The sequence below is a fragment of the Lissotriton helveticus genome, chromosome 11, assembly GCF_964261635.1.
Source record: "Lissotriton helveticus chromosome 11, aLisHel1.1, whole genome shotgun sequence".
Classification (NCBI taxonomy): domain Eukaryota; kingdom Metazoa; phylum Chordata; class Amphibia; order Caudata; family Salamandridae; genus Lissotriton; species Lissotriton helveticus.
The window spans coordinates 586765462-586790756 of record NC_136072.1 but is presented as its reverse complement, the minus strand read 5'-3'; the positions used below and the strand labels follow the sequence as shown (position 1 = coordinate 586790756).

The 25295-nt window shown below is 43.2% G+C and overlaps 1 protein-coding gene across 1 annotated transcript in view; it reads left to right on the top strand.

Annotated features, from left to right (window-relative positions):
• LOC144790854 (uncharacterized) overlaps window positions 1-25295 on the top strand; it is a 399375-nt gene that overhangs the window by 212632 nt on the left and 161448 nt on the right. The gene's annotated exons all lie outside the window — the stretch shown is intronic.

Sequence of the window (25295 nt, the reverse complement as noted above, 5' to 3'; positions counted from 1 at the left end):
CAAAGAGAACGGCTGCATGCTGTTTTGGTATTCTGCGGGGTTTAAGACCTGTGTTAAAAAAAATTGACGCCCCGACCAGGCAGCTTGTGGTGCAGGCGACGGTGATTTCTCGGCTTGATTACGCCAGCTCCCTCTTGGTAGGGATAAACCAGGCCAAAATCACCCGTCTACAACGTGTGCAGAACGCGGCCGCTCGAACAGTGGTTGGTCTTCCCAGGTTCTGTTCCACGGCTAACACTCTGCGTTCTCTCCACTGGCTGCCGATTAGACAGAGAATCCAATTCAAAGTGCTCTGTCTGTCATATAAGATCCTCAAGGGCTCCCCTGTTCAGATTCTTTCGAATCTCCTATCTCCCTATGTTCCTGTCCGCTTGCTACGTTCTTCTGATCTTGAACCTGCAGTAGTTCCCAGGTTTAAGCTCAGCCGGGCTGGTGGCCGCTCATTTCGCGTACGTGCGGCGGCTTTGTGGAATTCCCTTCCTTTAAAGATCCGTGCCTGTGCTGACCTTCTCTCGTTTCGTAGGGCCGTCAAGACCCTCCTATTTTTTTAAACTGTTGTATCTTTAGTTTCCCACTTTTTAGCTGTGTTATGTTGGTACCTTGTCAGGCGCCAGGACGCTTCTTCGCTGGAGCAGCTGTGCACGTAATAAATGCACATAACATAACATAACAAAAGTGAATCAGCTCTTATAATTTGAGTGGAAGAAAGTAGAGTAACAGATAGTTGCACAAGTGTTTGTGCCTACCATCCTCAGTGTGATTTGCTCCTGTTTAGGGTGGGTTGGATCATGAGGGTTGTTTCATTCACCCCCTACTACTGATGGTAAGTGTTTATATCTACTGGTTGTGTGATCATCTTGTCATGTCTTCACTACATTTTTTTCAGGCTTTCCTGGATATTTTTTATATTTACTGTGAGAGAGTTCCAGAGTTTTGCTGTTTCTGTGGGGAAGGAGGTTCCACCTGTTTAGAGGGGCAGTAATCTGGGGTGCCTTTCTGGAGTGGAGGGGTTCCTATGTGCATATCTTTACAGCTTTGCTTGGTTAACAGTTGAGCCATCGCCATGAAAGACCCGTTTGCTGATACAAAGAGTGCAAAGAGTCTTGAAGGTTGGATATTTGGCAATAGGTATCCAATGAAGGATGGGAGGGAAGGTAAGGAAGTGGTCAGGTACTTGTTGTTTTGCTGCTGCATTTTTAATTCTTTGCAGTCTTCAGAGTAGATTGGTGGACAACTTGGAGGCAAAGGTCTAGTCTTGAGATGGCTTGGCCCCTCTGGTTTTCCAGCAGTAAGATACTCTGAGTGTAGTTGTGGTATGTTTGGTTGAAAGGTTTGCATGATCGAGTCATGGGTTGAGGTAGGCATTGATGAGAGTGGTATAATGATGAAACCGTGAGGTATGCCAGCATCAGTGCTGGTAGATGGGATGTGAAAGGAGGCATTAAGATGATGCTGGGTTTGTCAGAGAGGTAGGAGATCTAGTGAAGAATGGGTACTTTCATGACACGTTCGTCCAGTCAGGGTGAGGAACTGCATCAAATGAGGCAGACCGTTGGAGTAGTAACAATGTGGTAACTCCATTTCTGTCAGCTATTGTCTACACTTTTTTCCTCGATGGACTCAACTGCATTTTGTACCTTTGCCATGGAGAAACAATGTTTTTTGATTGGAAATTAAGTCATTTTCTTCGAGAAAGCTTATGATTTGAGTTAATCCCAATTTTTTTGATTGGTTTTCCTAAGAGCAAGGCAGTTAACGCTCATCTTTATTTGGCAGTGTCAGTTCGATCTAGATTGTTCATTATGAGTCATGATATGTAGCAGCTCTTGAGATTTGAGTGGAACCTGCTTAATTATAGCCTGGGAAAGCTGTTCATGATGGACCTAGTAATGTGGCAGCAACCTTTAAGAGTAAGAGCTCCTTGAACATTTATGCTGGACTGGAGTTTGACAGTGAGCCAGGGGGCCACTTGCCCTGACCTGGTTGTTGAATGAAGAGACCTAGAGGTGGTTTACGGATGTCAGGGTCCAGTGTCTATCATTTAGTCAGTTAATCTTCTTGATCCTAGTCTATGCAGGCTTAATGACAGGTGCCTTGTTGTCCCACTATCTCTGTTTTAGCCACATGGTGTTCTGCAGTAAATTGCACACATTTTGAGGCTCTGGAATCTAATCTGAATGATGGTGCAGTCTGGGACAAACCTGGAATGTCTTAACTTCACTTGACCCATCTCTGGAATAACACACACATTCCGTCACACTCTGGATGCAAGTTTTGCGCCACCTCGACTTAACTCCATGAAAGAATGAAAAAGTTATTAGCAATTTGGTGGCTACTCTATCTACCTGCAGATTCCTCACCAGTAGAATAACCCCAGGTGTCAGACTGGCTCCGGAAAACTTCAAAAGCTCTTATGTCACTGATAGAGGGCGCTGGTATTAGTCAACAACAGAAGTGAGGTCAGGCAGCATCCCTGAGGCCATATAGCACCCCTCCTAGCATAACAACATCAGTTTAATTTTTTTCAAGCGTTCAACACGGATCCGGAAGTTTGCTCTCTCTAAGGATTTTCCTCACATAAAGTCTAAAATACAAATTGCAGTACCATGTTCCCTCCCAAGAAATCAGGTTTCAAGGCCTGTAGGGATTGTGAGGTACAGATATCCATTAGGGGCTCCCACGTAGTTTGTCTTTTGTGCCTTGGGCCATGCCATGACTCCTGAGTCTGCTTTTCTTGCCTCAGCATGCACCCTAAGACCATAAAAGAGCGCAAAGCTAAGTCCTTCATGGCCAGGGCCAGAGAGGACAATCATTGCTGCAAATGGTCAAGATATTATTCTAGGCCTCCATCTTCTTTCTCAAGGAGCAAGAAGAAGAAATAGCATAGAAAATCGAAGAAACACTCTAAAGGTAAGTCTCCCCATCACTCTACATCTCCCACAGGACCTTTGTCCTCTGAGCCAGAGTTAGTCGACTTGACCCCAGTGGCTCCTACTCCATGCCTGTGCAGTCCTGCTCCACAACTTGACTTGGCTCCGGAGCAACCATTGAACCTTCCAGAACCTCAGCGCTAGTGTCTTCAAGGCCCAATATTCTGGTGTCAGCGCCAGCGTTCCTCAAGTTCCCAACTTCAGGATTGGACCCTGCAGCATTCCCCAACACATTGTATTCTATCTTCTCAAGGCATTAATGGCAGTTGCCGGCCCGTTCATGGCCAGAGGCCCCATACCGGCTTTCGAAGTTCATGCTCTACATCCGATGCCCTTAGGCAATTATTTGGCATATCCAGGGTTGGCGCCATGTTGTTTTGACCCTGTGCTCAGGTACACAGCCCCTAAGCAGTTGACAACGTCACCTCCACTTCTGCCACCACTGATTCCATCTCTAACTTCGAATGCGGTACCCCAGACACCACAGCTCGACATCGTTCCGCAGCACCGATTTGATGGTAACTTTTGGAGGAGAAAGAGTACAGAAACAATCTTCACAATATTTTTGGGATGGACTTTGACTCTCTTGATCTGATTCCACAGGAAGACTCTGGAAATTATGCTTTCTAGTTTCAAGAACTGTCTGCGTCAGTGGCTTAGATACCTCTCTAGAGCTAGCTATGGAATTTCCTATCAGTCCACCAACACCTGAAGTGTCTCTCTTCATAAGGTGGTGTTAAAGGCTGCTGAAGTGTTAGACTTGCACTTGCCCACCATGAAAAACAAGACCAACGTTCTTACAGAGTTCCTTTCCTCCTCTACTTATGCATCAGAGCCGCTTCTCCTTTTAAATCAAGCCATTTTAGATCTCATTTTGGCGACATGGTAGAAACCTTCCGCTCTGACAAGCAACCGGCTTCTAGGCCACTTTTATCGGCCAGCTTCAGGTGACCCAGTGTTTCTCTCGGCCCACCTCTCACTGAAAAGCCTTGTTGTTCAAGCTTCTTGTTCTGGTGGTCAATCCGGAGGTTCGCACAGCACTCTCCAAAAGGGAATCAAAACACCTTGAGGCTTGGGGCAAAAAGCATTTTTCCGCAAGAAGTATGGCCTTGAAGTCCCCTCTTGCTAACCACCTTCTAGCCAGGTACAATCATGTGTTTTGGGATATGGTTCCAATGATCTTGCCTTATGTTTCAGATGAAATGATAGAATATTTCCAGGAGATGGTCAAAATGCCTCTCGCTATATTATAAAATCGTGGTTTGACATGGCAGATTCCGTGGCCTGTGCCAGGGGCACTTCAGTCACCATTTGTAGACATGCTTGACTTGCACACTCAATTTTTCTGCAGATGTTCAATCACATCTCATAGACCTTCCTTTTTAAGGTGTGCAGCTTTTTGGTGACATGGCTGATTCAGCTTTGGAGCATAAAACCAGTAAGGCCTCTGCTTGCTCTCTTGGCCATTAGCGCCACCTCCGTCCAGAGATTGCCACAATTTGTTTTCACTTTTGTAGCCTCTAGAGCGGGGCTTTATTTTACCAAAGTTAATACCATCCACAACTCCCGCAACAGCCTAATCATCTGGTCAGGCAGTACAGAGGTAGAAGCTGGGATCTGCCTTGCAACCCTCCTCCTGTTCTCTTTCACTGCCAGGATAGCAGATATAGTTTTCTACCCATTGTTTACTCGGAGTCTGTGGGAGGGCTGTTGACTCACTTTCTTCCAGCCTGGAAGGCCATTACTTCAGACCATTGGGTCCTACAAATCCTAGAAAAGGGTTTCACCCTTACCTTTCTTCCTTCTCCACCTCTATCCCTTCTGCTCCGTCTTCCCTGCCTTCATACCATCTAACCATACTGCAACAGAAGGTGGCACCTCTTCTCCTGAAAGGAGCAATGGAGTTACTGTCAGAGCAGGAAAGGAGCCAGGGGTGTTATAGTTGTTACGTTCTGGTACCTACAAGGACTGCGGTCTATGTCTGATCCTAGACCTCAGGGATTTGAACTTTTTCCTCAAAAAGGAATATTGTAAGATGCTGATCCTAGCTCAAGTACTACTGGCACTGGAACTTGGAGACAGGATGGTGCTGTTTGACCTGCAGGATACATACTTTCATATCCCTATACTGCACTGTGATCACACTGGAGGTGTTGCAACTTGTGGTGGGTTCTAAGCGCTACCAATTTGCAGTCTTTCCTTTTGGTTTGACTTCGGCACCTTGAGTCTTCTTGAAGGCGATGATAGTGGTGGTGGCCCATCTAAGTAGATCAGGCATACTAATTTTGCCATACCTGGATGACTGGCCGATCAAAGCCAGGTCACAAGAGTTGGTTCTATTGCCATCTGCAGTCGACAGCTTTTGTGCTGATTGAGTTGGGCTTTTCGAACAAACCCAAATCTCTCCTGAGGTCCTCCCAACCGCTCCTGTTCGTAGGGAGCTCATCCTTCTCCGTGCTTTTCCTCCGCCTTAGGGGTTCACCGACATTCAGGAAATTGTTCCATTCTTTTAGCAGGGCGTGCAAGTACCAGTCCTGAGAGTCCTTAAATTCCTTGGTCAGCTATCTTCCTGCATTCCGCTAGTCAAGCATGTACATTGGCACATAAGGGCCCTGCAGTGGAGTGTCCAGAAGGAATGGCATTATTATGAGAGAGACCTGTTGGTCTTTATCATAATCTTCCCCAGCTCTGCAGTGGAAGTGGTTTGGTGGTGGGGAAAGAGGCAAACCTGGTGCGTGGGATGGTCTTTACTCCCCCTCAAACTGTGACTGTGGTAGTGACGGATTAGGGTGGGGAGCCCATCTGAAGTATCTGGAGATCAGAGGCCTTTTATCTCTTGAGGAGCAAGTTCTTCACATCAACCTGTTGGAACTGCAGGTAATTTGGCTGACACTCAAGGCCTTCCTTCTTTCCATCCAAGGTTGGTCTGTCCTGAGTTTGATGGACAATACAACAGCAATGTGGTATGTGAACAACAAAGGGTGAGGAGGGTCTCAGCGTCTTTGTCTGGAGGCACTGAGACCGTGATCTTGGGCTCATCGCCAAGGATCTGGTTATCAGCCTATCACCTGGTGGCTTCTCTGAATTTCAAAGCCAACAGCCTGAACCACCGTTATCTGGCAGATTACCAGTGGTGTCTCCTACCAGAGGTAGTCCTGAACATCTTCACCCAGTGGGGCACCCATCATGTGGATTTATTTGCCTCATCAGAACATGCCTATGCCTACAGAACTGTGTGCGCCAGTATCTGTTGGAGGGAGCATTGGGGGACGCTTTTTAGTTGATGTGAAACTTTCAGCCACACTACACGTTTCCCCATACCCTTGATTCCTTGAGTTCTCAGGAAGATTTTCCAAGACAGGGCCGAAGATTTGCTAATTGCCCTGTACTTGCAGAGAATGGTGTAGTATGCTGATCTTCTGTGCTTCACCACATGTTACCTGTGCTGCTGTTCATTCAGGCCAGACATTCTCTCCCAGTCAGGGGGAATGGTTCTGCACCCTAGTCTTCGAGACCTCGATGTTTGGAATTTGAGCGAGGACAACTGAGTTCCTTTCAGCTGCCAATGGAGGTGGTCGATGTAATCTTTCCAACATGTTGCCCCTCCACTAAGTCTGCCTACTCCAGCAGATGGAGCAACTTTGTTGCATGGTGTGCAGACTATAATGTGGAACCCTTGCAAGCCAAACTTTTCTCAGGTTCTGAAATATGCAATTTCTCTTGCTCAGATGGGTTGCACAATTGGCAATGTGAAAGGCTATCTGCTTTGTCTGCATTCCTCTGTCTGCTATACCAGAGGTCCTTTTTTAAGTCCTCTGTCATTATGCACTTACTAAAAGATTTGACAAACACGTACTTGGGATGTAAAAGTCCCTCACATGGTGATTGATGTGCACCCAATTCAGAGTGCCCCTAACTGCAATTATGTCTGAATCCCTGGTGCTGATTTTTGTTGTCATGGGTTAACATGGATCATGCATGTGTTCCATGACATAGGCCTGTCTTACGGATTGTGGTCTTTTTTGACCTGTAAGGGCACCCAGAGCGCTACCCTTATAGAGGTGAACGGCTACCCGCTTTGCCAGAAGTAAAGCTTCACAAACGCAGTGGTCTCAGCATACGTGTAGTGATCAATAGAAGTGAATAGGTCTTTTTACCTGTGTCACTGGAATGAGGCCTACAGGCTCACTATGTAAAGTTCTGTTGCTGTGTGCTTAACTCACCCTTGGCCTACATCAGGTTAGTATGTAGTGCTGTGCAGTGTGTGTGTGTGTGTGTGTGTTATATGTATGTGCTGGGTGTATGTGTGTATGTGATAGGTACAATCTGCGTTTGTTCCCGTAGGAATACCATCTCCAAGTAGGCACACCTTATGAAAATTTCATTAAATATCAATGAATCTCATTAACTATCATGTGGGTCTTGTGCATGATCTTTTTTAGTTTTCTTATATGAGTCTTCATACTATAGTCTTCATAGTATATCGTGTGACTTTTAAAAAAATTTCGCCCAATGCATTTCGGGCAGAAGCCATTCTTCAGGGGATTTAATTCTGTGACATCAGACCGTAGATGCCAATAGTCGATTCTCGATAAAAAACTTGCGAGTACCGTCATTTTGGGTAAATGGCACTCCGTGCTTCTACCTGAAATGCATTGGGCGAAAAAATGTAAAAAGTCACACGATATACTATGAAGAGAATAGTATGAAGACTACTTGGAGACGGTATTCCTAAGGGAACAAACGCAGATTGTATCATTACACCCTCACACCCAGGAGGGTGTACCAAAACGGCACCCATTAACCAAAAGAATACGTATTTACGCATCGGTGTGCGACAGCCCACATTCCAAATGGCCTGTTAGTTTGTATGTGAACGGTACAATTCATGGAAGATGTAGTACTGTGCAGTGCGTGCATATTATATGCATGTTCTGGGTGTATGTGTATCTGTAAATGGCAGAATACATGGAAGATTCTAGGTTTCATTTTGGGGGGTCCATGGTTGACTGGAGGAGCATGGGGAGGTAGAAGAATCCCACAGGCAGATTTGTGGAGTGCTGCATTCTTGTGAGCTGGGTGGGACACACTGGAGGAAGGGAGAGCCAGGATCTTCCTTATATCTCATAGGTTGCTCTTTGGTTCAGAGAGAGGCCACTGGAAAGGTGCCTGAGCACATCTCAGGAATGGGGCAGATAAGAGAATCATAAAGAGTAGAGCTGAGACCCTAAAGTAACCTTTTGATACATGTATCACTGTGGCTGACATCTAGGTGTGAACCTCTAGTCACTCCCATGGCCTGTGTTGTGGGGTTATCAAATTTGGAGTTGCTCCTGCTGTGACAGATTACTTTCTAGAGGAAGGGCGGGTACAGAAGAGGGCATTTCAAAAGGAAGCCGACACCCAACATAAACGTCAAATCCTCAGACCCTAAATCACATTTTGTCCCTGAAAATGGACAATAAGAAGAGGAGCTTGAGGCCCCCAAAATTGTCAACTGTCAAGCAGCCAGTCAAGCTGTGTGAGGAGGAGAAGCTCTGCAAGACCTCTGTATGTTACCTGTACTGGAGGCTGAGGCCTGCCAACCTCACAGCTGGGTGAGAGGACATCACCCAGGGAATCCAAGACCACCTACCCCTGGAACCTTGAGCTGCAGTGATTGCCAAGACCGGTATGCCCTGTGAAGAAGATACAAATGCTGGAGGGAAAGAGGTCCTGTGGGAGATCCTGGTGATTGAATCTCTGAAGCGAGATGTGAGAAGGTGGCTTCTGCACCGATTGGGTCGTAGCCAGTGTGCAAAGTGAAGTCAGCGACCCCGTTTGCCAGGTGGGGTCATCCTGAAGATGACTGCTTTGCCCATTGGGCCGTAGCCTGTGTGCAGAGTGAGGACAGAGACCAGGTTTGCCAGGTGGGGCCACAAGGGTAAAAGGCAAGGAGCGTGGTCTAGTCATGACTGTTGCCGAGGGGAAGGGGCGCCCTGGTAACCTGTGTGGGCCCGATCCCCGACTGAGGATCTGTACCAGAAGTGTCGAATTCACCCCCCCCCCCATTCACCCCCCACCTGTGGAGGGAATCCAAGGAAACTTACCGACATCGGAGGAGCATCAAGGACACCCGGCTGCTGTCCCCACAGGATTGCGTGTGAGGAATTCGAAGACACCCAACCGCTGACCCTGGGTCGCATATCCAACACTCACTGTAGATAGCTGCTGCAGCCTCTGCACCTACTGGTGTGTATAAGGCTGATTGATGGACCAGACTGGTTGGGCAAACCTGAATGTCGCCTGTAGTGAATGAGGAATAACCACTACCGCTAGCGAGAGGGTAATAGTACTCCGGAACCTGCCTATTGAAACACTAGAGCCCTGACCTCGGGGGACTGTGTATATTGTTTGTGAATGCTGTATTTTACTTTGTGGTTCACTGACACAACATCAATGTAAAAAATTTCAATGTTAAAAATATCGAATAAAAAATATAGACAACAAAAATATCGACTCCTATACTTAAACAGGCAAGTCAAAAATATGGACTCAAAAATATCGATGTAAAAAATATAGTTGTATTAAATATCAACTTTTATATCAATATAAAATAAAATAATATATATTAAATACATTAAATATTAGATATAATATTAACTAAATAAAATACATTTTATATACATTTTAATAAAATATAACAAATAATTGTACGAAAAAGTAAACAAATATAATAATTCATGAATATAAATTTACTTTAAAACAATTAATAAAATATTATTTTTAATTTATGTTAAAAGTTTAAAATAATATAAAAAATAAAAATATATATATATGATTTAAATCATAAAAAACAAACATCTATAATAAATTAAAATATTAAACTGATAGAAAAATATTTAAACTTACATTTTACAATACAATCAGTGCAACAGTAGGCAAAGTGTTGGATAGCAAAGGGCTAAAAATAACTATTGCCACTTCAGTGAGTGCGAACGTAGGGTAAGTGTTGGATGGCGGAGGAATTAAATTTACTATTCCAACTCCAATGAGTGCAACAGTAGGGAAAGTGTTGGATAGCGGAGGGGTAAACATTACTATTCTCACTCCAGTAAGAGCAATAGTAGGGAAAGTTTTGGATAGCGGAAGGGGAAAAATTACTTTCCACACTCCACTGAGTGCAACATTGGATAAGTGTTGGATAGCAGAGAGGTAAAAAGTACTATTCCCACTCCAACAGGGCAGTTTAATATTAAGGGGGTCAGTGTAATTAGCACCCCAGCACTTAGCGCATACGCAGAACCTTTTGTAGTAACAGCAATCAACACCCCAAACCAAGGCAGCCCCACACCCGACAATACAACCACAAGACTCAGCCTACAAGGACGGGGGGTTGAAAATGTAACGGAACAGCAGCCGGCAACACTGGATCACCACCTAGTGCTAATTAATGATGTCCTGTCTTCAATGGTAAATCCAGCAATAATGCACGCCGACAAACTGGATGTTCAGATAAGTCTTCTCCACACAGTCGCTGGTCTGATCTCAAGCATAGACTCCAAGTTAGAAGACCTGAACTCGTTGATCCTACGAGCTCAGGAAAATACAACAATCACACTCAAGCCGCAGGAGTGCGGATGCAGCCCAGTGCTGCGCAACTTGGAAAAACTCCCAGGGATAATGAATACATTAATAGAAGACCTAAAGTCTGAAACTAGCAGGCATCGGGCCACCGCACTCCAGTGAGTGCAATAGTAGGGAAAGTGCTGGATAGCAGAGGGGTAAAAAATACTATTCTCACTCCAGTGAGTGCTGCAGTTGGGAAAGTGTTGGATAAAAGAGGGGTAAAAATTACTATTCCAACTCCAGTTAGTGCAACAGTAGGGAAAGTGTTGGATAGCGGAGGTGTAACATTTACTAATCCCACTCCAGTGAGAGCAACAGTAGGGAACGTTTGGGAGGGGTAAAAATTACTATTCCCACTCCATTGAATGCAACAGTAGGATAAGTGTTGGATAGCGGAGGGGTAAAATATTTTATTCCGATTCTGGTCAGTACAACAGTAAGGAAAGTGTTGGATAGCGGAGGGGTATAAATTACTCTTCCCATACCAGAAAGTCTAACAGTAGGGAAAGTGTTGGATAGCGGAGAAGTGGAAATTACTATTCCAAATCCAGTGAGTGCAACAGTAGGGAAAGTGCTGGATAGCGGAGAGGTAAAAATTACTATTCCCACTCCAGTGAGTGCAACAGTAGGGGAAGTGCTGGATAGTGGAGAGTTAAAAATTACTATTCCCACTCCAGTGAGTGCAACAGTAGGGAAAGTGTTGGATAGCGGAGAAACAAAATTTACTATTCATTAATTTCATTTAATTTCATTAGTCTTTATTTCGAATATTTCATCATAAAAGACACAAACATCAAGATAAAATCATCATAATAAAAAAAATCACATCAAGTTTAAAAAGCGATAAGTTAAGACTATGAATTGGCACTTAAGACAATGTATACAAAGAAAGGTGCTACTGCATAAAATGTTAGATCATGTAATAATATAGGAAGGACTAGCAGCACTTGAAAGGATGTAAACTATTCACACTCAAACAGTTAAAACAAAAATAACAAAATTTAAAGAATCATAAAATAAATAAACAATATTTAAAACAAAACATCTAATACATTAAACATATAAAGATCCTGGCCATGTGGTTGGGGAGGGTTATTGGTGGGCTCGTCTCCCCCTGGCAGCATGGGTTTATCCCCGGTAGAGGAACGGCGGACCATGTTAGAAGAGCAATCTCGCTGTTTGAGACCTATGCTGCTGGGGGGAGAGGAGTCGCCATGATCCTCCTCGACGCAGAAAAAGCTTTCGATCGCGTTAGGTGGCTCTACCTATGGGATGTATTGATGGAGAGAGGGTTTGGCCCAAAAATCCGGACGGCCGTAAAAGCCATGTATTGCGACCAAATGGCCCGAATTCAGCTGATGGGCCAGAGTTCGGACAGGATTAGGATAAGCAGGGGCACCCGTCAGGGTTGCCCCTGCTCACCTATCCTGTTTGCTCTGTATATCGACCCGCTGGTTAGGCAAATTCTCGAGAATGGGGGAATACAGCCAGCAGTAACTAATGGATTTGCAAGTAAAATATTGGCATACGCCGATGATCTGGCAGTGATTACACCAAAGCCAGCTGAGGCCATGCGGATACTGGTAGAGGTCACTAGGGAGTTTGGTATGCATTCGGGGTACTGCCTGAATTAGTCAAAAACCCAGGTGATCTGTTCAAAGGAGATTGTTAAAATCGATCAAAGATATGTTGATTCTGCCACTTATCTTGGGGTAGTAATTAATGCTGAAACAGGTTCTATTATTCAGGATAATTATTCCCCGCTCCTTAAAAAAATCAAACTGGATTTAAAGCGGATGGACTCATTGCACCTAACACTCATAGGGAGAGCCAACGTGTTAAAGATGACTATGCTGCCCAAACTCCTTTATCTGTTTAGATGTATACCCTATTTAATTGAGGAAGGGATGTTAAAAAAGATCAAGTCTATCTTTAACAGTTTTTTATGGCAGTATGGTAAAACTAGGAGGGCAGCAAAATTTATGACGCTCCCTCATGAACGTGGAGGTTTGGCAATTCCAAATATAAGATTCTACCATTGGGCTGGTTTGTTGACTCAGATGTCTATATTATTTGAGTCAGTATCCAGTGGGAGATATACATATGATCCTACCTCCGATCTATATGTCTTGCCATCAATCTATGAACTACTGATGGGAAAGGAGGCCGTGGGGGTATTGTTGAGAAAAACCAGTCGTCGATTTTTTTAAAAATCCCGGTATAAGGCGGCGTTGAGCGCCTGGGATTTGTGGAAAAATCTGCAGAAACTGTGTCATATCCCTAAGATTAATCTATATACCCCGCTGTGGAACTCAGGGTATATACCAAATTTGAGTGTGGATGGGGCTTGGAAATGCTGGGAGCAGCTGGGTATTCGTTCTGTGGGCGACGTGATGTTAAATGGAAGCTCTGTCAGCTTCAAATGGTTACAAGAGAAGTATGGTCTCCCCAGCGATCAAATCTTTATGTATCTCCAAGTTTCACAAACACTTAAAACTGTCATTTCTGATATCTTGCCTGGACCGTGTTGCCCTGTGCTGGGGTATTTGCTAAGAGGAGGAGATAGGATTAGCAGTATATATCAAGCCCTTATTGAAAAATCCCCTGATGATCTTGAGAAACACGAGGCCGCCTGGGCAGTTAGACTTCAAGATCCGGATACTGACCTCGATAAAGCCTTGAGCTTGGATAAGCAGGTACTTCGGTTCTCAAATCTGAAGGTTCAGCTTTTTAAAACACTTTTTAATCTGTACTACACACCATCTAAGTTACATGATTGGGGCATGAGGATCGACAATAACTGCCCTAGGTGCCAGAAAGGTCCAGGAGATCTTTTACATATGTTCTTTCACTGCGAGAAGCTTAGCTTGATAAAAATAGAGATAGAGAAATTTTTAGAGGGGCTGCTAGGCTTAAAGATCTGCCTATCCCCGACAATGATGATCCTTGGGAGTGATAGTAAAACGGCCCTTATGAATAAAGAAACAGAGGCCTTTATCTTTTTAGCTGTTGCCGTTTTACGTATTCTACTTTCAGCCGCTTGGAAGGATCCAAATGCCTCAACCTTCCAAATGTGGCTGACCAGGCTTCTTGGTATTCATAACATCGAATCTACTCTATATTTCTATAAGGGTAAGAAAAAGCGTGATTTTGGTAATAAGATATGGAACCCCCTTAAAAACTGGAGGGAGGGGCAGTTATAACCGGTGATGAGTCTCTTATATGTATATTTATTCTTATATGTAACCACCTATCTATTTTTATATTGAATGTCTGGTTTTATCTATGATGCTTTATTGCTTATTGAACTTTATTACGAGATAATGGATGTTTCTTTATTAAGCTGTATCTGTTTTGTACCAATGAACACATATTATATTATTCAATACATATTTCAAAAATCTTCAAATATTATATAAAATAAAATAATGAAAACATTTATAAAAAATAATTATTTTAAACTAGAAGAGATTTACACACAAAACAATTCATTAAAGCATAAATGTATTTATTTTATTTCCTACCCTATAACACCACATCAATAACAAAATACTTCAAATGTAGTTCCATAATTAACATAATTTATGATCAATCGGAAAATATTATTAATAACAAAAACTAATAAACATTGACTACACACACTTTAGCACTATAATATCCACAACACACACCTAAATGAAACTAAAAAATAATAAAACACAATTAAAACTTATTTTTAAACTAAAAACTATTACTATTAACAACTAATAATTAAATAATTCAAATGTATTTAATACCCACTCTTTAAAACTAAAAACAACACACAAAAAATAAACAATTACCCAAAATAAATTTCAAATATTTAACATTAATTAACAACTATATTTTAATTAATTAAACACAAATTACTTCCCACTCTTTACTCCTATAAACACCACAGCACACACCTAAAATTACACAATTACCATAATTAATTACCAATGAATTCATTAAAATAAATCAACAACCAATTATTAATTTATCAATTAAAAATAAATTACTTTCCACCCTTCCCCTCCCTTTACACCATTAAACACCACAACACACACCTTAAATTAGTTAAACAATTACCAACATTAATTACCAGTTAATTCATTAAAATTAATTAAAAAGCAATTACTAATTCATAAATAAAAAATAAATTACTTCCCACCCTTTACACCTATAAACATCATAACGCACACCTAAAATTAATTACACAATTACCGTAATTAATTACCAATTAATTAATTAAAATTAATTAACAACCAATTATTAATTAATAATAAATTACTTAACACATTTAACACTATAAGATCTAAATTAAACAAATAATAATAAATAAAAAATAATCAATAAATGTAATATAACTAAATTACCTCCCACCCTATTCCCCTATAAACCCACAACCCGCTACCGAACTAAAAATGCACAATTCAAATAAAAATAAATTAATAAAATTAATAACTACTAAAAATGTAACACATATATCAAAATACAAACAATTTTTATACAAAAAAACATACATCACATACATATACAATATATACTAAAATACACAATATTTTTAACAACTATATTTTTGCAAACTATATGAAACACTCTGATAGTTGTAAAATCAATATTAGTTACCTTAAGTCGATATTCTTGACCACAATATTCTTGCTGTCGATATTTCTGACCTACGTTATTAATGACTCAATATTTGTACAACTCAATATTTTTTACCCAATATTCTGTCTCTGCACCTTATTTTGTGTTGTTATTTAAATACTTCTGTTTTTCATACAAAGCACGAATTTGACTGGACAATCATTTATTGCTGCTATTGAACGTGTTTTGAGTTGTGAGGCTGTGTCCCCCATGTCTACCTCCCCCTAAGAAGCCTTTGACTGCGTGACCCATTACCACTGAGAGTCAAGTGCTTATGAGGTACTTGACCCAGGTGCTCAGGATCCACAGTAGGTCGGACTCTAGGACATCAGGATTAAAAGGCCTCAACCCCTCATGGTTGGGCAAAGTAGCTCCTTCTTGCCCCGTGGTCTCTGAACCTGGTTCTGACACATGTATCCTCTAACTTCTTTTGAGATTCCCCAGTGGGACTTGAATGTGGTTCTCACCTTTTTTATGGGGACTCTGTTTGAAACCCTTCATAGTTATCCATTCAGCACGTTATCTTTCAAAACTGTATTTTCAGTTGCTATCATTTCTGCTAGACGGGTGAGTGAGCTGCAAGCCCTTAGATGCACTCCTCCCTTTACCTCTTTCTATCCGGTTAAGTTGGTGTTGCGAACCAGTGATGCTTTCCTTCCTATGGTGGTCACCCCCTCCTACCCTGGTCTATCCATCACTATTCCAACCTTTAATCCACTCCATCCCCCTAATGAGGAAGAGCGGTCGCATCGGCTGAATCCTAGTCAGGTGATTAATTACTACCTGGACTGCACCAAGGACTTTGACTGGATGACTAGATCTTGGTAGGATATTGTGGTGCCAAAAAAGGTAAGGCAATGCAGAAGAGGACTCTTTCAAGATGGTACATCCTCTGCATCAAGAACTGCTAAGCCTGAGCCACGAAATAACTTCCAGAAGGGATCAGTGCCCATTCCACCAGGGCTAAGTTTATCACTTCTGCCCTTTTCAGGGGGGTGCCTATTGCAGAGATGTGTAAGACAGCTACATGATCGTCTTTGCACACCTTCGTCAAGTACTACTGCCTGGACTCAAGTTGCGCATGGATGGCTATTTTGCAAGATTTTACACGGCGTCCTTGTTTAACCATCCATCAACCAATCTCCTGGGTAGAGTGTTGCTATGAAAAATGTTCTACAGGTGGGGAATCTTCAAGCAGAAGTATCCATCACAACAAAATGTGGATCATCTAGCTACCTGCAGATCCTTCACTGACCTGCCCGCCTTCCTGTTTGATGAGGGGGAAGGGAGAACTCGGCCGACCCAGGCCTCCTCCTGCAATGTGACCCCATTCGGACGGGAAAGACTCTTTCACCACAGCACATAAAATCAACTGGAAACATCAGACTAACCGCATAGTATGAGCTTAAAGGTGGCAACCCTTTTTAAGATTAAATTAATTGATTCCAGTCTTCCATACATTACACCATCAGTTATTATTAATTGTTCCCGAATCATTGAAAGGACTACGATCTTATTAGAAACATAAGAAAGGAGGGCGTTACAATCACCTCATGACTATTGAAGGAGTAGTTATCCTGAACCAGAGGCCTAGGCGCCATCATGCTATAATGGCTCCCTCCATGTATTGATGTCACCAGGTAACAAGCTTGTACTGCAATAGCTCACGAGAAAATGGATTGGAGAGGTGTCATCCCCACACACACATGCAGGTGATGTGAGTGCACCAACGCTGCAGGTGCTATATTGCCATGGGTGGTGGATACCATGCAGTCCTCCCACCCGTGTAACACACTGAAGCCTTAACCCACACCTGGGGCAGGGGAGGGACAGCGTTACTGCTGTCCATGTGTGTAGGCCTTCCTTGTGGATATCTACTGGCAAAAGATGGACATCAGCGTGTTGCCTCATTCCCTGGAACAGATTACTGATCACGCAGAGGAAAGACATTAGTGTCTCCCGGGTGCAATACCAATGGACAATGGATAGTTTTACGCATGAGATCCAGATGATTAAAATAAATGTGAGCCAAGCAATGAGGCTGCCGTAAAAAATAAGTTTTGTTTCACAAATCCAGCTGCAGCCACTGCGAAGACAAGGCCTGAAACCTCTCTTTCTTGGCTCTCTTTCAAATCTCTGAAGAGCTTATAGCAACACCCAGCCCAGCAGCACAGAGAAAACATGAAGCGCACACACACAAAACATGTAGATAACACACAACGCATGTGAAGCACACACATAACATGAAGCGCACACGCAAAATGTATAGAGCACATGTAAAGCATGTAGAGAACATGTAAAACATGTAGAGAACATGTAAAACATGTAGCGCACACGCAACACATGCAGCACACACGCAAAACATTAAGAGCACACATAAAGCATGTAGAACACATGCAAAACATAGCGCACACGCAAAACATATAGCCCACATGCAAAACATGTAGAGCACAAGCATTACATGAAACGCACATGCAAAACATGTAGAGCACATGTAAAGAATGTAGAGCACACACATAAAGTACACACACAAAACATGTAGAGCACAAGTAAATCATGTAGAGAACTGGTAAAACATGTAGCGCACACGCAAAACATGCATCACACATGCAAAACATGTAGAACACACGTAAAGCATGTAGAACACATGTAAAACATGGAGCGCACATGCAAAACATGTAGAACACACATAAAGCATGTAGAGCACACATAAAACATGTAGCGAACACATAAAACATGTAGAGGGCACGTAAAGCATGTAGAGCACACATGTAAATTGAAGCGCACATCCAAAACATGTAGAACACACATAAAGCATGTAGAGCACACACATAACATGGAGAGCACATGCTAAACATACAGAGCACATGTAAAGCATCTAGAGCACACGCAAAACATGCAGCACTCACACAAAGCATATAGAGCACACTTAAAGCATGTAGAGAACCTTCATAACATGAAGCGCACACAAAACATATAGAGCACACGTAAAGCATGTAGAGAACACGTACAACATGAACTGCATACGCAAAACAAGCAGCAGACATGCAAAACATGTAGAACACATATAAAGCATGTAGAGCACACAATACATGTAGCGCATGCGCAAAACATGTAGAGCACATGCAAAGCATGTAGAGCACACACATAACATGAATCACACACGCAAAACATATAGAGCACACGTAAAGCATGTAGAGCTCACACATAACATGAAGCGCACACACAAAATGTATGGAGCACACCTAAAGCATGTAGAGAACACGTAAATGTAGCACTCATGCAAAACATGCAGCGCACTTCCAAAAAATGTAGAGCTCACGTAAAGCATGTAGAGCATACATAAAACATGTAGCACACATGCAAACTATGAAGCGCACATGCAAAACATGTAGCGGCTGATGCAAACTATGTAGTACACATCCAAAACATGCGGAGCACACGTAAAGCATGTAGAGCACATGCATAACATGTAGAGCACATGCAAAACATGTAACGCATATGCAACATGCAGAACATAGAGCCTCGAAAATGTGCTCCATAAGACCCCCGGGGGAGAGGGGGCATTAAGTCAACAAATGATACACCGTTGTGTATTTAAGACCAGGAATGTAGGGCTGAGTGAGACCCTCATTAGCGTGCATGAAACCACTAGTGCCAGATTTCACTCAGATGCCTGAGATTAGTGATGTGGGAGTGAGCACGATTCCATTGGGATGTGTGGGGTAATGATGCTGGTCTGAGTGAGACACTTCTGGAGTGTGTAGATATTGATTGCAAATGCATGACACTACAGTGATGTTTGTTAAACAGGGATGTGGAAAGGAGTGAGACCTAATGAAGCTTCAAGTCTGACGGGTGATACTCCATCAAAATGTACAAAGCCACTAATGTTTAGATCTCTTGATAGGGGAGTGAGAGGAAAAAAATGGATGGCCTTATTCATTTCTCAACTTCCCTATAACTCCTAGAAACTTGGTATACCTCTTACAATATAGAACCATATGTAGGGTTCCCTCTCTACTGAGTAAGTGAGTGCCTCTGATCTCTAGGTCACTACTGTGAGTGTCTGCATTAAGAATTTGCATTAGCTCTATGTTCCTAGACTCTCTTAAGTTGGAGGGCCATAAACAATAAATTAGGGCTAAGGAAAGTATGCAGTATCCCTTTGTAGCAAGAGGGCAGTCTGAAGGGTTTGATAGGACCGGATTTTTTCGCATTGCACCTTGTGTAAGTGGCTGATTGGCAAAGTAGGCAGAATGGGGAATCTGAATCCTGCCTCCAGGCCAAATGTTCTAGTGAGAATGGGCTACTTTACAGAGTTCTGGGACATAAATAGAAGGTGCTGCTGCATCTAGCATCCATGGGGAAGGCCCTGTCCTGGGAAGTGACCTTCCAAGATAGGACCTGACGACGACCCCACCAGGTGATCACTGGGCCTTTCTTGAGCCTTTTGGGGTGATACAGCAGGGTGGCGTATCCTCATCCTTCTCTACCTGTTTCGGTAGAGAGGCTCATGGGCCTGGGATAGCAGTACAGCACCAAGAGATGGGGCTAAATTAGACTTCATGGCTGAATCTCGTCCTTAATATTATCACTTCAATGGAGCAAAGTCAGCAGTAGGTACTTCTCCAAATTTAGAGTTTTCTCCAGGAAATCGACGATTTTTCAATTACCACAAAGTACTACCTGAGGACCAAAGTGGTAGAGACATGCTATCTACCATTATAGTTACCAACCATGAGGGTGAATCATGCACGAAGACCTTCCTATCCTTGATGAGTCTGGATCCCAGTCCGAGTGGCCTGCCAGAGGAGAGCCTAGATGCATGGCATTGAAAGGTCGTGTTATTTCTCTAGGAGGAGGCTGGGGGAGAGCATCCCTTCGATGAGAGATACGTACATGCTCTGCCTCTCCTGCAGAGCTTTTTCCATTGCCATTAGCGAACTGGTGAGCACCCTGGCAGAGAAGCAGGAACATGATGAAAGTAGTCTAAAGTCCCTTGCAAAGAGCACAGCGAGGAACAGTATATCCTCCCCCATACCTTGTGTGTGTTGGAACCACTAGGGCTTAGTATGACTGTAGGTCCAGCCCCAATCAACTGTGGACAGGGCTGGTGGATTCCTTTATTGTATTCCCGTGGGATTTTACATCGCATCCACAGACAATTTACACATCTGGCGGTGTGAGTGGACTTCTGGAAAGGCGAGGTAATCCAAAGTCAGTTCCTGGACACACAAAATAGCAGTTGCAGACGTTTTAATGTTGTTATCATGGGGTTAGGACTATATAGAGCTACATTATTCTAAACACATGCATTGTTGGAATGGCCAGCCCACTCCTGTAAGAACATCACATGTTGCTTGGATCGAAACCTAGAGAGACTGAATTATGCCCTGTCTATAGTTCTCAGTAATTTATGATTTCACTGATAAAAATATCCCCTGGAGGTTAACAGTTTAAAGTCCTTAATCACTTTTTGTTTGTATGTCCCAAGTACAATCTCGCCATTTAAGAAATATGGAGCCAATGTACCAAGCATTTTAGATTTTAGAGTTGGCAAAAGAGCTTTGGTTGTTTTGTTTAGAAAACAAATCTGCTTGTGGGCAGAATATTTGTCTGGGAAGGAAAATATAACGGTGGGTTGGAATGTAAGTTTTTTTTAGGGATTACAGCAATAAGAAGTTGATTCAGGACTGCTTCAAGAAGCTAGATCAAATAGGGGATCCTTTGGAGGTAGACCTATGGACTGTGGCACTTCAGACAAACATATAATTAGTACTCACACAGACGTGTGGTGAATTCCATGAGTACATTCTGTGCTTGGTTTTCTGGTCCACACAGTTCTCCATTGGCTTATTTTTTTTTGTGGGTGCCAGGAACACCGCAAAACAGTTTAATCTTTGAAGAGCAAAAGGTGGAGAGCCTGATCGCCTAGAAGTGGCCGATGCCAACAAACGTTAATGTGATGGTGTTTCAAACACTAGTGTCTATCACAACATTACAGTATCATGCACACCTTAAACTTTAAATGTCTACATATACGTTAATGTGATGATGTATATTTAGGCCTACTCTTCCTCCTACCTTTACGGGTTTCACACAGTCTACCTTTCTCTCAGGGTATCTGTCTATGAGTTTTATTCCCATTCAAGTTATTTTCCCTCCCCTATGTTTGGGGGTAGGTTATGGGTTTTCAGTCCCATTATTAGTTTCTTACCTTCCCCTGTTCAGAGGGTAGGTCATGGGTTTCAGTCCCATTTACATTAGGTCACAACAACCCTCCTGTCAGTAGGTAGGTCATGGGTTTCAGTCCCATTTACATTAGGTCACCACCCTCCTCTCAGGGGTAGGCCATGGGTTTTAGTCCCATCTTCTTGTATACTGTTACCCTTACAGGGTGTGTTTTATTGGGTCCAGTCCCATTCACATTAGCTTACAACCTCATGCCAGGGGTAGGACATGGGTGTCAGTCTCATTTACATGATCTTTCATCCTTATGTTGGGTGTACGTTATGGGTTTTAGTCCATCTTCACCTACCAGTCGTACGCTGTTACCCTCACACATGGTGTCTTATTGGGTTCATTCCCATTGTCTACATTATTTATCCCCATTTGGGGTGCAGTTTATTTTATGTCTACACTAAGACTTTACTGTTAGTTATACCTTACATCTCTCCTGCAGACCCCCTTTAGCCTGAACAGTTCCTTAAATCTCTGCCTCTGCTCCTTCCACCTCTGTGTCAGCTGATTAATATGTCCCTGTCCAGGGTGGTTGTCCCCAGGGCTTGGAAACAAGCCATGGTGGTTCCTCTATTGAAGAAACCGACACTGAACACTCCTAAACCTGAGAGCTTTCACCCTATATCTCTTCTGCCGTGGGTGTCGAAGATTGCAGAGGCCCACATAAATTCCATTCTGACAGGATTTCTGGAAAATACCAACACGCTTGACTCTTCTCAGAATGGCTTTCACCCGGGTCACAGCATGGAGACTGCTCTCCCTGCTGTAACCGAACATCTGAGGGAGGCTTAAATGCCGGTTGTATTTCGGCGCTGATATTTTTAGATCTCAGCTCTGCGTTTGACGCGGTATCACATCCTATTCTGTTGCACAGTCTGAAGGAGGCTGGGATTGAGGGCCTGGTCCTGGGATGGTTTGCCTCTTCTTTCTGAGAGAACCTTTCAGGTGTCAGCCCCCCTTTCAGCTCCCTGACTTATACTATCAAGCACGGGGTTCCACAAGGCTCAGGGTTGAGCCCAATTTTATTCAATCTATATGTTCAGCCTCTTGCAGCGGTGGCTAGGAGTAGAGGACTAATGGTGGTATCATATGCTGACGATACCCAGCTGGTAGTTGCACTCTCCGATGACTCCACACAGGATGCTTTAAGTTGAGGAGTGATCTGACTGCCATTGCAGAGTGGATAACTGCCAACTACCTCCAGCTAAATGCTAGCAAATCCGAGATCTTGCTAGTAGGGAGTGACACTGAGCTGTGGAGTGAGAGCTGGTGGCCTGCGATGTTGGGCTCTGCACCCATCCCTCAACAGGCAGTCAAAAACCTGGGAATCTGGATTGATGCAGCCCTTAGCCTCCAGGTCCAAAAAAAAGGATTGCTGGGACCTGCTTAGGGCTCCTGCGAGGGCTCAAGCCATTGCTGTTTTTTTTAAATCCTACAGTCCGTCAAATCATCATCCAGGCTTCCATTCTATCTAGGCTGGACTACGCCAGTTCACTCGACCTGGGTGCTAATAAGGCCAAAATTCTACGTTTACAAAGGGTTCAAAATGTGGCTAACAGAACCCTACTGTGCCTTCCAAGAACCTGCCCTACGACCAATGCCATCCGCAGACTTCATTGGCTGCAGGTGGCAAAATTTATTGAGTTTAAGTCCCTCTGCATTGCCCATAAAATCTTGAATCTCTCTTCCCCTGGTATTCTGGTGAACTTGATCTCGTCTTACACACGTACTCGCCAACTTTGATATATGGGCCAGCACTTGGCGGTTGTCCCTCGGGTCAGGAAAGAATGAGCTGGTGGACGCTCCTTCCGCGTCTTGGCTGCAAAACTCTGGAACTCTCCCCCCGTGCACACCCATAGTATTAACAACTACATGGCTTTTCGCAAAGCCATTAAAACATATCTTTTCCGTACATTATAGACCTTGCTATCCTTCAGTATCCCTCCAACTTCTGCTATGTTAGCGCTGGAACGCCCCTTTGCTGGGGCAGCTGTGTCCTTTATAAAACCTGCAACATAACATTATGCTGATATTATTATATTGTCATTGTGAAAATGGGGAAGGATGAATTATATTCATTGTATTTTCTTCTTATCTTCTCTGTTTCTCTCCTGCCCAGCTCTCATCGTGATGTGCCATTTTCTTTGCATCCTTGGTATTTTGTCTATAATTGGTTGTTAGTCTTCCTTTGTCGCCAGTCTTTCCCTCATTGTAGTTTCATCCTATTTCTTCCATGCTTTGAAGGAGATCCTTCCTTCACTTTTTCATGTGTCTGGGTGTAAGTCTTGTGTTCAGTTTGTGTTGTGCTTTGACTTTCTTCCTTTCATGCCTGTCTGGCCAGTGGATGTGTTTGGGGGGTAGTCTTACGCGTCCATACCTTTCTGCTACTTGTTGTTTCCTCCGCCTTATCACTGTTTTCTTCTTTTTTTGTTGGATAGGGTGGGTCATTTCCATTGTGTATAATTACCCATTGCTTCCGCTTAGTTTTCTTCCACCTATCTCTTTGCACTATCCTATTTGATGTTTTCTATTACCCTTATTCTGTTGCATTAGTGTTCCTCTCATGTATTCCTTTTTCTTATTGTTATATCTTATTCTTGGTATAGGACTTATGCTTCTGTTGTATAAGAAAGGGGGATATGTATTATCCTGTTCGTGTTATTGTGCTGCCATTCTCACCTCATGCTCAGCCAGTGTGAATTTTCTGTGTGCTGCATGGAATGTTGGAGTGACAATGCAAATTGGAATGTTGGGTGCCTGGGAGGTGAAGTGTGAAGAGTTGAGAATGGGCTGAGCAGCAGGCAGGCTGCTCCTGAAGGGGCTGCTTCACAAGATCTTATCTGCATGTAACTATCTTCAATAAAACTTCATGAACTACTTTCTACCTGCGTGGACCTTCATTACTACAAAGTTGCTCTGTTGATTTAGGTTGGCTGTGGGCCTCTCGAGGAGGGCATTCATATCTGCAAGTTTCCATTCATCCTGGAAAAATGGAGGACATGATGGATGTGTTCATGATGTGGGTCAGGGTGGTGCTGATTGGGGATGTTCCCAGGTTGTAGATATGATGGGGGCATGGGTCCTCTGGGACCTCAGATTGGATGGGCTGCATTATTGCCGCTCTGCTGGGATTGGGTTAGTGTGTGAATTTGCTGTAGATGTTTGCAATTTGGCTGTAGAAGAAGTTGGATAGGTTGTCACGGAGTTGTTGGGAGGCAGCAATGTTGTTGACAGTGGCTGAGAGTGAAGTGAAATCCTTGACTACATAGAAGATCTCCTTCCAGCAGATGCAGTCCACAAGTGCTTTTTTGTTAATGTCTCTAATTTACTGGTGATAGCGTCAGGGTGCAGGCTTGTAGGTTGTTCTGTCAGTGGTGTCATGGCTGACTCTCCATTTCCTTTCTTGCTGCTGTTATAATGTTGTAAATTGTTACTCTCCCCAGGAGTACTTTTTTAATCGGTCTAATTATAAACTACTACTTATACGCTGCCTTGTGGCCGTCATTCCATTAATGAGGGCTTTGAGCTGCAAGGGGCTATCGTTGTGTGGTAACTGATCCTTCTATTACACATCTAACATAGCAGTTTAAATGGAAAGTGATACAATATAACATCGACTAACAGAAAGAATGTGCTTCTGCAGAAGAATGATGCTCTAGGATGGCCAGGTGGGTAAACAACATGAGGCAGCTCCTGGTCTTTGACAGACTACATCATATTTAGCAGGAAATGCCCCTGGTGGAATTACCTGTAGTTATTTTCCAAGAATGCCGTGTGTATTTGCTTCCTTACTTTTAAGTACCCCACTCACTGTTTTCTTACCGTTGCCATCTTTAGCATTATCCTATTTAGCCTGAAACATCA